The following is a 14,053-nucleotide window of genomic DNA, read 5'->3' as shown; positions in this document are numbered from 1 at the left end:
TGCCTGACTGCAGCTAAGTCTCCAAGTGAGAGAACTTAGGTGAGTACTAGACTGCAGCTAAGCCCCCGAGTGGGAGGATTGCTCTCCACTCGGTAGGATTTTTTTCAAACTTAGGCGAGTGCCTGACTGCAGCTAAGTCTCTAAGTGAGAGAACTTAGGCGAGTACTAGACTGCAGCTAAGCCCCCGAGTGGGAGGATTGCTCTCCACTTGGTAGGATTTTTTCAAACTTAGGCGAGTGCCTGGCTGCAGCTAAGTCTCCAAGTGAGAGAACTTAGGCGAGTACTGGACTGCAGCTAAGCCCCCGAGTGGGAGGATTGCTCTCCACTCGGTAGGATTTTTTCAAACTTAGGCGAGTGCCTGACTGCAGCTAAGTCTCCAAGTGAGAGAACTTAGGCGAGTACTGGACTGCAGCTAAGCCCCCGAGTGGGAGGATTGCTCTCCACTCGGTAGGATTTTTTCAAACTTAGGCGAGTGCGGACTGCAGCTAAGTCTCCAAGTGAGAGAACTTAGGCGAGTACTGGACTGCAGCTAAGCCCCTGAGTGGGAGGATTGCTCTCCACTCGGTAGGAATTTTTTTCAAACTTAGGCGAGTGCCTGACTGCAGCTAAGTCTTCTAGTGAGAGAACTTAGGCGAGTACTGGATTGCAGCTAAGCCCCCGAGTGGGAGGATTGCTCTCCACTCGGTAGGATTTTTTCAAACTTAGGCGAAACGGATTCGCAGCTAAGCCCCCGAGTGGGAGGCTGGCTCGCCACTCGGTAGGAAACTGTTTTTACAAACTTAGGCGAAGCGGATTCACGGCTAATCCACCCACTGGGGGATTTCTTACGCAAACAAAAACAATAATAATCACTGGGAAAATTATAACGCTCTTGTCTTTGATAAATAAACTACAGGAGTTTTTCTTATTACATCTCATCTGAGTGAGAATTCAAGTATAAAAGGGGCGGAGTAGCTCCGCATTCCAGGCTCGTGGCTCATCAATCTGGCGATCGACATTGTAGAGGTGGTATGCTCCATTGTGGAGGACTCTGGTGACTATGAAGGGGCCTTCCCAAGTAGGAGCGAGCTTATGTGGTTTCTGCTGATCCACTCGGAGGACTAAGTCTCCTTCTTGGAAGGCTCGGCTCTTCACGTTTCTGGCATGGAATCGACGCAAGTCTTGCTGATAGATGGTCGATCGAATCAAGGCCATTTCTCTTTCTTCTTCTAGGAGGTCCACTATGTCCTGCCGGGCTTGTTCTGCCTCATCTTCTGAGTAGAGCTCGACTCTGGGAGCGTTGTGAAGCAGGTCACTCGGCAAGACTACCTCGGCTCCGTAAACCAGAAAGAATGGGGTTCTTCCGGTCGATCGATTCGGGGTTGTCCTCAATCCCCAAAGGACGGATGGGAGCTCGTCGACCCATGCACCTGCTGCGTGCTTGAGATCGCGCATCAATCGGGGTTTCAGTCCTTTGAGAATTAGGCCATTTGCCCTTTCTGCTTGTCCATTCGACTGGGGGTGAGCGACCGAAGCATAGTCGACCTGAGTGCCCTGAGAGGCGCAAAAGGCCCTGAACTTGTCGGAATCGAAGTTTGACCCATTGTCCGTGATGATACTATGCGGAACTCCATATCTGAATATCAACTCTCTGATGAAACTGATAGCGGTGCAAGCATCGAGATTCTTGATAGGCTTGGCTTCAATCCATTTGGTGAACTTGTCGACTGCTACCAGCACATGAGTGAAGCCGCTCCTGCCTGTTCTCAGTGGCCCAACCATGTCCAGCCCCCAAACAGCAAAAGGCCAGACGAGTGGAATGGTTTTCAAGGCTGACGCAGGCTTGTGCGGCATATTGGAGTAATACTGACACCCTTCACATTTGTCGACTATCTCTTTAGCCATCTCATTGGCCCTTGGCCAGTAGAACCCCGCTCGGTATGCTTTGGCCACAATGGTCCGAGAGGACGCATGATGACCATAGGTCCCCGAGTGGATATCGTTAAGGATCATCTGACCTTCTTCTGGTGTGATACACTTCTGGCCGACCCCAGTTGCGCTTTCCCTATATAACTGTCCCTTTATGACTGTAAAGGCCTTGGATCGACGGGCGATCTGTCGAGCCTCTTCCTCGTCTTCTGGGAGTTCTTTCCTTAGGATGTACGCGATGTACGGTTCTGTCCAGATGGGAGTGATAACCAGCACTTCCATTATCAAATCGACCACAGCTGGAATTTCAACTTCAGTCAGATCCGTGGCACTTTTTGGCTGCGGGGCCTCTTCCGTGAAGGGATCCTCCTGGACTGATGGTGTGTGGATATGTTCCAGAAACACATTGCTGGGAATGGCTTCTCTTTTGGAACCTATTTTTGCCAGATCATCAGCTGCTTGATTTTTCAGTCAGGGTATGTGGTGAAGCTCTAACCCCTCGAATTTCTTCTCCAGCTTTCTCACTGCATTGCAATAACCAGTCATGGCTGGACTTCTGACGTCCCATTCCTTCATCACTTGATTGACCACCAAATCTGAGTCGCCATAGACCATGAGGCGACGGACGCCGAGTGAAATGGCCATGCGCAACCCATATAAAAGTGCTTCGTATTCTGCCTCATTGTTAGAGGAATCAAAGTGGATTTGAAGAACATATCTGCGTTTATCTCCTCTGGGGGAGATCAACACCACTCCGGCGTCGGAACCATTTAGCGTCTTGGAACCGTCAAAGAACATGGTCCAATGCTCCGAGTGAACCTGAGTCGGCAGTTGTTGTTCAATCCACTCGGCGACAAAATCCGTGATTGCCTGGGACTTGATAGCTTTCTTTGCCTCAAACTTGATATATAGGGGAAGGAGTTCAATCGCCCATTTTGCCACTCGACCGGTTGCACCCCTGTTATGCAGGATCTCTGACAATGGAGCGTCGCTGACGACTGTAATGGAATGATCAGAGAAGTAGTGAGCAACTTTCTTGGTGGTCATATAAATCCCATATACAAGCTTCTGATAGTGAGGATATCTTTGCTTTGATGGGGTCAAGACTTCAGAAATATAATATACTGGGCGCTGAACTTTGAAGGTTTTCCCTTCTTCTTCCCGCTCAACCGTAAGTACCGTACTGACGACTTGTCCTGTGGCTGCAATGTAAAGCAGCAAAGGCTCTTTGCTGATTGGGGCAGCAAGCACCGGCTGGGTGGAGAGCAGAGCTTTGAGCTCTGCAAACGCTGCATCAGCTTCAGGAGTCCACTCGAACTTGTTGGACTTCTTCATCAATCGGTAAAGAGGTAATGCCTTTTCACCGAGACGAGATATGAATCGACTTAGGGCGGCCAAACAACCAGTAAGCTTCTGGACGTCGTGCACTCGCACAGGGCTTTTCATTCGGAGTATAGTGCCGACTTTTTCTGGATTGGCGTCGATTCCCCGTTCGGAAATGAGAAAACCGAGTAACTTTCTGCCAGGGACTCCGAATGTACACTTTGACGGATTAAGCTTGATATCATACCTCCTGAGGTTGGCAAAGGTTTCAGCAAGGTCAGTCAGCAGGTCGGAACCCTTCCATGACTTGACCATAATATCATCCATGTATGCTTCCACGTTCCAACTGATTTGAGTGAGTAAACACTTCTAAATCATCCTCATGAATGTGGCTCTGGCATTCTTGAGGCCGAACGGCATGGTGACAAAACAGAAGCACCCGAATGGAGTGATGAAAGCTGTCTTGATCTCGTTAGGTCCATACAGACGGATCTGATGGTACCCGGAATAGGCGTCTAAGAAAGACAGTCGCTCACATCCCGCAGTCGAGTCAACTATCTGGTCGATGCGGGGGAGAGGAAAATGATCTTTCGGGCAGGCCCGATTGATATGTTTAAAGTCAATGCACATGCGAAGTGACTTGTCCTTCTTGGGGACCATGACAACGTTGGCGAGCCACTCGGAGTGGTAGATTTCTTGGATGAACTCCGCTGCTAAGAGCCGAGCCACCTCTTCGCCAATAACTTTTCTCTTTTGGACGGCGGACCGTCGAAGATGTTCCTTGACAGGTTTTACTTTTGAGTCGACTCTCAGGCGATGCTCAGCCAGCTCCCTGGGAACACCTGGCATGTCAGAAGGCTTCCATGCGAAGATGTCCCAGTTCTCACGGAGGAACTAGATGAGCCCTTCTTCCTATTTGGAGTCGAGTGTTGTCGAGATATGAGTCGGGGCGACGCTAGGGTCGGTCGGGTGGATGTGAGCTGTCTTCGTGTCGCCAGTCGACTGGAAAGCTGACTCTGTAGCGGGCTTCTTGGCTTGCAACAGATCACTCGGATCTGTAGTCTTCTGGTATTCCTGCAACTCCACCACCGCCATTTGTGCGTCGGCGATCTTCGAACCCTTGTGAAAACATTCTTCCGCTTTCTTCCGATTGCCTGTAATGGTGATCACACCTTTGGGGCCAGGCATCTTCAATTTGAGATACACGTAACAAGGTCGGGCCATGAAGCGCGCATAAGCCTGCCTGCCCAAAATAGCGTGATAGGCACTCTGGAAGTCTACAACTTCAAATGTCAACTTTTCTTTGCGGTAATTCTTGGAATCACCGAAAACCACATCAAGGGCGATCTGGCCGAGTGATTCAGCCTTCTTCCCAGGAATGACTCCATGGAAACTCATGTTGTTGGCACTGAGTCTGGACATCGGAATGCCCATCCCCTTCAACGTCTCAGTGTATAATATGTTCAAACCACTGCCACCGTCCATCAGGACTTTGGTCAGTCGAGTGCCTTCAACAACTGGGTCGACCACCAAAGCTTGCCTCCCAGGGGTGGAGATGTGCGTTGGGTGGTCGGACTGGTCGAATGTTATGGCAGTTTAAGACCATTTCAGGTAACTAGGTGTCGCCGGAGCGACCATATTCACCTCTAAGTTAATAACTTTCAGTCGACTTTTGCTCTCAACATCAGCAAAAATCATCAGTGTGGAATTGACTTGAGGGTATCCGTCATCACTGTCCTCTTTGTCCTCGACCTTGTATGACTCCTTTTCCTTACCCTTGGGCTGCTTGCCCTGGAACTGCTGGATCAAGAGTCGACACTGCCGAGTGGTATGTTTCGGGTAAATAAAATTACCATCTTCATCTTTCTTCATGTGGACGAGACACGGTAAGTCCAACACATCATTTCCCTCCTAGTCTTTAACCTTTTTGGGGTTCCAAGGCCCTTTAGGTTTCCCTTTAGACTTTCCTTGGGCCAAAGCTATGGCTTCCTCGGGAGCCGCTGGCTCGGCTTTCTGCTTCTGTTTCCGATTGGAATTGCCTCCGGTTTCTTGGGCGACTGACTTGAGCTTGCCACTCCTGAGTCAGTCCTCATCTTCACCATTAGCGTACTTGGTGGCAATCTCCATCATCCAATTCAGGGACATATCTCCGGTTCGACCGAATTTCAAATTCAGTTCTCTATACTTGACGCCTTCCTTAAAGGCACACACTGCTTGATGGTCAGGCACATTCTCCACCGAGTGATGTAACGTGATCCATCTCTGGATGTAATCCCTCAAAGTTTCATTCGGCTTTTGCACACAGGACCGCAGTTCCATCAGTCCTGCTGGTCGCTTGCATGTGCCTTCAAATGTGGTGACGAACACTCGGGAGAGATCTTCCCAAGTGTAAATGCTGCTAGGTGCTAACTGGTTTAGCCACGCTCTGGCCGAGCCCTCCAACATGAGAGGCAGGTGCTTCATGGCCACTTCGTCATTGCCACCGCCAATCTGGACGACCACTCGGTAGTCCTCAAGCCAAGTATCGGGCTTGGACTCGCCAATGAACTTACTGACTCCAGTTGCCAACCTGAAATTGGGAGGAATCACAGCAGCCCTGATGGCTCTACTAAAGCATTCTGGCCCTGAAACATGTACTCTACTGCTGGCAGGCGCATCTCTGTCGTGGCCTTCTCGGTGAGCCCTGTTCCTGTCGACCAGACCTTGGACGAGGATGGATCTCGCATCAAAGCCTGGCCCTCTGGGGTCGACTGGAATCCTTCGCCCACCACTATGAGGACGCCTGTCATCCTGCTGGCGAGGCACATACGACCCGCTCCTCGGGGGAGGCGTGGGCACTCGACATCGACCATCACGATCGACTCGGTGATCATACTGCTCATGGTTCCCATACTGGTCACGCCGGTCTCCACGTCCCTCATGCCTCAGGGGCGATCTCGGGCTGTGAGCCGACTGGACTGTGTCCGCGGCAACGGATCTGCTGTGAATTCTGTTCCGCGACTCAGAAACAGCGGAATTCTGATCTCCTGCTGCCTGGAGTAATGCTCTGATCTGCAGCAAGCCTCTGCCAGCCTCCGACTGGGAAGGCTGAATCGACTCCGCTATACGGGCCGCAGGTGCTAAATTCTGAATCAGAGTCCGATATACCTGCGGGGGCAGGAAGAGCTGACGTCGACAGGATTCGGGAACCCGTTGTCGCGCACGCTCGTCGAGTGCTCACTGGAGGTTCTCCAGTCGAGTGCGCTCGACCAAGTTTGCCAGGCGCGCGTCCTCCAAGGCGCGAGCCTCGGGGGTTTCTCCAATGATAGGAGTGTGCAGCGCATCCATGTTCCGGTGGCGAAGTTCTTCTCTTTGCAGTGACGTGAGAGGCTCGGGAAGATACTCCTCATGGGGACGCGACGGGTCGCCTCCTCCTGCGCCTCCGTCGGTGCGGGTAAAACCGGGGGGACTGGGCAGTCCGTCGACCATCAGAACCTCCACCGCCGGATCGCTGCTGTCGCACTCGGATGCAGTCTCTTCGGAGCCAGTCGAACAGGCCGTAGAGGGATTCATCGGGCTCGATCGCCGCGACTTGAGGGGTGGCCGACTGACGGGCCACCGCGTGTCTCACCCACCACTGAAGTCTCGACTGACCGGAGCGCTTGCGCCGGCGGGAAACGGGGAGGGAGGACAACACAGGAGCCGACTGGTAAGGGGTCGACGGTTGCCGTAGGATAACGCCGCGGACGCACGCGCTAAAGTGCGTTCCCCCGCGGACAGGGAGCGCGTCCACGTCAAGCGGAGCCTCCTGAAGCCAGGCGGAGTCGTCAGCGATGAACATGAGCGCGCCGAGACGGATCTCGCGGCCCTCCACCAAAACTTCGTCAAAAACCATGATGATTCGGGTCGGAAAAGATCGCAACTCCTCCAACAAAATGCTAAAACACCAGCCCCATGGTGGGCGCCAACTGTCGTGGTTCTAAGTCTGACAGTAATGTAGGGGGGTAAGTATGGAGAGGCGAGGTCTTAGCTATGGAGAGGTTGTAAGGACGCGAGGTTTACGAGTTCAGGCCCTTCTCGGAAGAAGTAAAAGCCCTACGTCTCGGAGCCCGGAGGTGGTCGACTGGATTATGTGTGTATGAGTTACAGAGGTGCGAACCCTTGTCTCGGAGGAGGGGGTGGGTTATATAGAGTGCGCTAGGACCCCGGCCAGCCCATGTTACGAAGGGTTTAATGTACATTAAGGCAGGGAGTTACTGATAATGCTAATAATAAAGTGCTATGATGACCATAAAAGCTACTTAATGACCGACCGTTAGCGTGCGGAGTGACTTTAGTTCTCCTGGCCGTCGAGTGGTTGGATCTTGGTCGAGTAATTGCTTCTTGGTCGAGTGTCTTCGAGTCTGTCGAGTGGAACACCTCCAAGTCGATTGAAAGGTGATTTATTCTAGAGGTGTCCTTGGGTAGGGCAGTTAGGACAGGTCCGTGACCCTACCCTAGGTACATAGCTTCATCACCTGGGCTGTCTTATCTCATCTGTATGGCGAAGAAGATCTCAAGAAAATGGTTCTCAAGGAAGATTTTGACTGGTCTGCACCTCCTTCGAAGAAATTCAAGAAGGTCAAAGTTCCTACCTTGGCGGCCAGTTCATATTCTTCATCTCGCGACACCGACGAGTATGAAGACTTGGACGACACTGCGGCAGGCCCTACAACGACAAATGACCCCAACAACGTTGGCGCTCCTCCATCAACTTGATATTCTTCAGGGGCGTTAGTCATCATTTTCAACCCTTTTGGTCATTCGATGACAAAGGGGGAGAAATTTGAGTTAGTCTTGAAGCGGGTCTACTTTTATGACCGTTTTTTCTAAGTTACAACTCTCGTTCTTTTGAAGACTTTGCTGGATCGAGTTGTAATCTTAAACTCTATGGTGGCCTGATACTTTTGTTGTGCTTTCCTGCACGCTTATTCCTTATTAATGTTAATGCACGCATGCTGGATTACATCAGTCACCATATTTCATCATACATTTCAAATTCTTCATATTATATGTCAATGGGTGTATGAATTACAAGATATAGGGGGAGATCTCCATGATTCTACTCTTCAAGTGTGCTTTGCTTCAAAAGCAAATTCCTCACTATGCACATCTTCAAGGGGAGTTCTTCTAGATCTTGCAATCAAATTCCTCAATTCCAGTATTTACACTTCATATGTTTATCCCCGTTGAAAACTTAACCTATATTGTCATCAATCACCAAAAAGGGGGAGATTGTAAGTGCATCTAGTGCCCCTTAGTGATTTTGGTGTATTGAAGACTTATAAGTTAAGGGACTAATGTGTTTATGAGTGTACACAGGTCTATAAGTGTATGAGGAGTTTGATATTTACAGAGAAAGTCGACTCCTAAAAATGAAGTTCTTTGACTGAAGACTTTGGCTTTCTGAAGACTTTGAAAGTGAAGGAACTGGTGCAATCTTGAAGACTTGGTATTCATTCGAGGAGCATGAAGCGTGAAGACTTTTGTTTTCGCAGTTTCATTTCCTCTTTCTTGAGTCATAGGAAACACGGTACTGTTAAAGGGGGTCGAGGAAATACTAAGGAAAAATTTCCGTGTGATGCTCAACTCAAATCCTACATACCAATCCTTTCGAGTGAAGCCATTGGAAATCTCATACAGTTCAGTCAAATTTCTTCAGTGACAGAGACGAAGTTCTTTTGGTCTCTGAGGAATTTGTTCTGACTGAGGAGTTAGGAATTCGCCAGTGCGGATTGCCTACACAGCGAGGAACATGATAGCCCTGAGGAATTTGTTAGTCAAATTTCCGACCGTTGCTGTGCTACGCGCGAGCTGTCCCAAAATATCCTTCCACCTAACGGTCATATCATTGAAGGGCATTTATGTCTTATCATGTCGAGCTGCTCCCTAGGCTATAAATAGCCGCCCCCTACAACCACTAGCTGGTTGGCTGCTCCAAGAGAAACTGACACTTGTCATTTGAGAGCATCCCATCCTCCGAGGACTTTGAGTGAAAATCATCAAGTGAGGAAAACCCAAACCCAAACACCTACAAACCCAAAGTGATTGAGCATCACTGAAGAGATTGATCCTGCGTGGATCCGACGCTTGTTACCTTTGAAGACTGTGCATCTTCCAGACGGTTAGGCGTCATGGTCTAGAGCATCCAAGAGGAAATTGTGGATCGCTGAGTGACCAAGTCTATGAAGGTTTGGAAGTCACCTGAAGACTTACCACGAGTGATTGGGCGAGGTCTATGTGACCTTAGCTCAAGGGGAATATGGTGAGGACTGAGTGTTTTGAACTGCCTGTTCAGAACTGGGTGTTCGGGACTGTGTGTCCTCAGGTTTAAATACCTAGCCGCCCTAACCAGACGTACAACTGTCACAGCAGTTGGAACCAGTCTACCAAATCATTGTCTTCACCAAGTTACCTGGTTCCATTTCCTCAACCCTTTCATTTCCTCTTTTATGTGTTGAGTGCTTGTTCATATCTGTTTGAAGACTTTGACTGAAGACTTCCTCTATTCCCTCAGTTCAATTTCTTCAGTCTGTTTGTCTTATCATGTGTTATCTTGTGTTTACGCTTTCTGTACTATGTACTTGTTTTCATTTCATCATGGAGACCATGCTCATGCACTGCTACGTTTACTTCTGAGTACTTATTCCGCTGCAAGTAGTTCTTCACTCAGGAATTTCCTCACCTGCAAATTCCTCAGTGAAGAATTCATAAAAATCGCATATTCAACCCTCCTCTAGTCGATATAACGCACTTTTAATTGGTATCAGAGCAAGGTACTCCCTTGTTATGTGTGATTTTGGTTTAACCGCCTGGAGTTTTAGTTATGTCGACCACAGGAATGAAGACTGTGACTTGCCCCATCTTTGACGGTCATGATTATCCCAAGTGGAAGGCCATGATGAAGAAGCGCCTCATGGCGATGAACAGCGAACTCTGGACCGTCACCGAGATCGGTCTTACTGACCTATGCAAGATGGCGGAGGCTGATGATATTCGCAAATACACACTTCTCAACCTCACGACGAAGGACATCATCTCCTCCAGCTTGTCACAAAATCAGTTCAGGAACGTTATGCATCTCAGCCATGTGAAACTCATCTGGGACCGACTCTCTGAGGTCTATGAAGGTCATCGATCTCACCATGAACCCTGGTTCGAAAAATTCATGGAATCGCGCAAGGCTATGACCTTCGATCCAGAATCATCATCCTCTGCACCATGTCTTATGGCAAAAGGTGCCAAGGTAACTGAATGCTACTTATCTGAGTCCAGTGATGATGAATATGGTGATGAATTTGGACCCAGTTATGTCAAACTTGCTTCCCTTTCCACTAAACAACAAAGAGCTTTGGAAAAAGTTCAATACATGCTGGATAAAAGCGATGATATGTTGGGTGAAGAAATGGATCAGTCGAAAGCTTTGGCTGGTAGTCTTCAGAGACTTCAGTCTAAATTTGACACCCTTCAAAGTCATCATAACACTCTCTTATCTGATCATGAGAAGCTTTCTTATGAATTCCTTCAAAGAAAGCAAGATCTTGAGAAGCTAAGAGTGAGTTATGAAGATCTTCAGAAGGAGCGTGATTCATTACTTGCTCAACAAATCAGCGCTACTCAAGATGAATTTGTTTCTCCATGTTTGAAGTGCATTGAACGTGAAACTGCTAATTCTTCACCTGAATGCTCAAATACTTCCATTGCTGCAAATTCTTCAACTGCCTCTGCTATCACTAATTCCTCATCTGAGGACATTGCTAGTATCACTGATGATGCAGGGCTGAAGGAATTGTATATGACAGGCATGTACGGAAGCCTCAAAGGGCATCAATCTCTTTGTGACGTGCTTAAAAAGCAGATCCTCAATAGGAACCCTAGGAAAGAGGGTATTGCCTTTGAGAGGAAAATCAATGCTGATGGGACCTACTGGAAACCTGAGCAGTATCCTAAAACCTCATGGGTTGCTGCAAAGGGACCTTAAGTGGATCCATCTACTTTATCTGGATTTACATGTGAATCTTCATATTCTTCTGATGAGTCCATTGACTCTAACTATAAACTGTTCAAAAATCAGAATGGTGAAGTATTTGCTAGATATGTTGGCACTAACTGCGGGAACGGTCCTGCTATGAAGAAAATCTGGGTTCCCAAAAGTTGCCTTGAAAATCTTCAGGTGAATGTCATCATGACACCACCTATGAAGAATAGGAACCCCAGATCAAATTCTTCATATCGATCCAAGTCCTCATACGGACCAAACTCCTCTCATGGATCAAATTCCTCAAAAGGATCAAAGTCCTCATATGAACATCATTGTGCTAACTCGTCTATTTCACATGGAAGATCTAAGGACAATGGATATGTGCATTATTCATCAAATCATTATGTCCATAAGTCCTCGAAGAATTTCTCTGCCTACTCTTATGCTTATCCTAACCCCTCTTACATGAAACGAAGTGGATTGGGGTCTATGCCACCTTTCTCTTATGGAGCTCGCAAAATGATGAACTCTTTGCCACCCCTTCAGATGTGGGTGGTGAAGAAAAATAACTAACCTCTTATGTCGGGTCAGGTCTCCAGACGAACTTAATCGTCTGAAGGATTTGCTGGAGACCCGAATGTGCTTGAAAGGACGCAAGCTAATCATGAAGAAATGAATTTTCATTTCTCACGTCCTCATACTGCTTTACCTATTTTATTGCTTGATGAACTTGATCTGATGAAATTCATACCATATTCTTCACTGATGAAGTATATGAGTTCATAAGCTGCACTAATTCATCTGCAGGATGATCAACCCAAAGCCACTGAGTGGGTCCTCAATAGTGGGTGTACAAATCACATGACTGGTGACATGAGCTTATTGATGGACTCTGCTTTATCTCCATCACATCTGAAGCAGATCACCTATGCTGACAAAGGCAAAAGAAGGTATTGGGTCTAGGTAAGGTTGCAATCTCAAAGGATTGACACATGGACAAAGTCATGCTTGTCGAGTCCTTAGGGTTCAACCTCATGTCTGTCTCAATGCTTTGTGATCTTGATATGGTGGTTGTCTTTGGCAAGTATCGTTGTGTTGTGATCATGGAAACTGACCATTCCAAAGTCTTCGGAGGCTTTAGGAGAGGAGATTTGTATATTTTTGATTTCTCTACAGGACCACAACCTGCTACATGTCTTCTTGCAAAAGTTTCAGAAGGCTGGCTATGGCATCGACGACTTGGTCATGCTGGCATGAGGAATCTACACATGCTCGCGAAGAAGAAGCATGTCATTGGCATTGAAAATGTCAAATTCCTCAAGGATCACTTATGCAGAGCCTGTGAAGCTGGAAAGATGACCGAGGACAAGCATCCAGCAAAGACTATCATGACTACTACTCGACCATTTGAATTGCTTCACATGGATCTCTTTGGCCCTACTCACTGTGCCACATTTACCAATGCTGCATCTTTATATGGCTTTGTCATTGTTGATGATTACTCTCGATATACATGGGTCCATATTATCACTTACAAAACTGAAGTGCAGGAAGTCTTCAAACGATTTTCTAGGGCTTCAACTAACTTTGGTGTGAAGATCAAGCACATCAGGAGTGATAATGGAACTGAGTTCAAGAACGCTGGCCTTGATGACTATCTTGATGAACTTGGTATTACTCATGAGTTATCTGTTCCTTATACTCCTCAGCAAAATGGCGTCGTGGAGTGCAAGAACATGACTCTTGTTGAGATGGCCCGCACTATGCTTGATGAATACAAGACGCCTCCTCGCTTCTGGCCTGAGGCAATTGATACTGCATGCCACATCATCAACAGGGTATATCTTCACAAATTCTTCAAGAAGACAGCATATGAACTTCTCACTGACAAGAAACCCAATGTGAGTTATTTAAAAGTCTTCGGTGCTAAATGTTGGATTAGAGATCCTCATCACAATTCTAAATTTGCACCAAAAGCACATGAAGGTTTTATGCTCGGTTATGGTAAGGACTCGCACACCTACAGAGTCTTCAACACCTGTCATGACAAGGTTGTTGAAACTGTAGATGTGCGGTTCGATGAGACTAATGGCTCGCAAAGAGAGCATCTACCTCCTATGACAGATGAAATACCTCCTGAGGAATCTATTAAGCTCAAGGCTACAGAGGATGTCATTCCTACTGAAGAATCAGCTGAAGAAATTATTCCAGAGCATGAAGAACGTCATGCTAATGCACCTGAGGAAAACGGTGCTGAAGAAAATGCTGATCAAATTCCTCAACGTCAACCCGCTCATCCCCGCGTCGCAAATGAAGTGCAAATTGAGAAAATCATCAGCGACATCAACATTCCAGGTGCTCTCACACGCTCAAGAGCTTCACATTTATCTAACTTTTGTGGGCACTTTGCTTTCGTCTCTATCACAGAGTCCACTAAGGTAGATGAAGCATTTCTGGAGCCTGAGTGGATTCAAGCTATGAAAGAGGAATTACATCAATTCGAGCTCAACAACGTCTGGGAATTGGTCAAACATCCAGATCCTCGCAAGCACAATATCATCGGCACAAAGTGGATCTACCGCAACAAGCAAGATGATAATGGCCTTGTGGTGAGGAATAAGGCACGGCTTGTAGCTCAAGGCTACACACAGGTTGAAGGAATTGATTTCGATGAAACTTTTGCACCTGTTGCTAGACTTGAAGCTATTCGCATATTACTTGCTTATGCTAACCATCATGATATCACTTTATATCAAATGGATGTGAAAAGTGCATTCCTCAATGGTAAGCTTGAGGAAGAAGTGTATGTTGCTCAACCCCCAG

The 14,053-nt window shown here is 47.6% G+C and overlaps 1 pseudogene; it reads left to right on the top strand.

Annotated features, from left to right (window-relative positions):
* Positions 1 to 10,090: 10,090 nt before the first annotated feature.
* On the top strand, positions 10,091 to 11,803 carry LOC147965464 (uncharacterized; annotated as a pseudogene).
* The last annotated feature ends 2,250 nt before the right edge of the window (positions 11,804 to 14,053 follow it).

This window comes from Triticum urartu, chromosome 6A (assembly GCF_056163025.1).
Source record: "Triticum urartu cultivar PI428250 chromosome 6A, HENAU_Tu73, whole genome shotgun sequence".
In the NCBI taxonomy this organism is placed as follows: Eukaryota; Viridiplantae; Streptophyta; class Magnoliopsida; order Poales; family Poaceae; genus Triticum; species Triticum urartu.
This window is presented reverse-complemented; position numbering and strand designations above follow the sequence as displayed.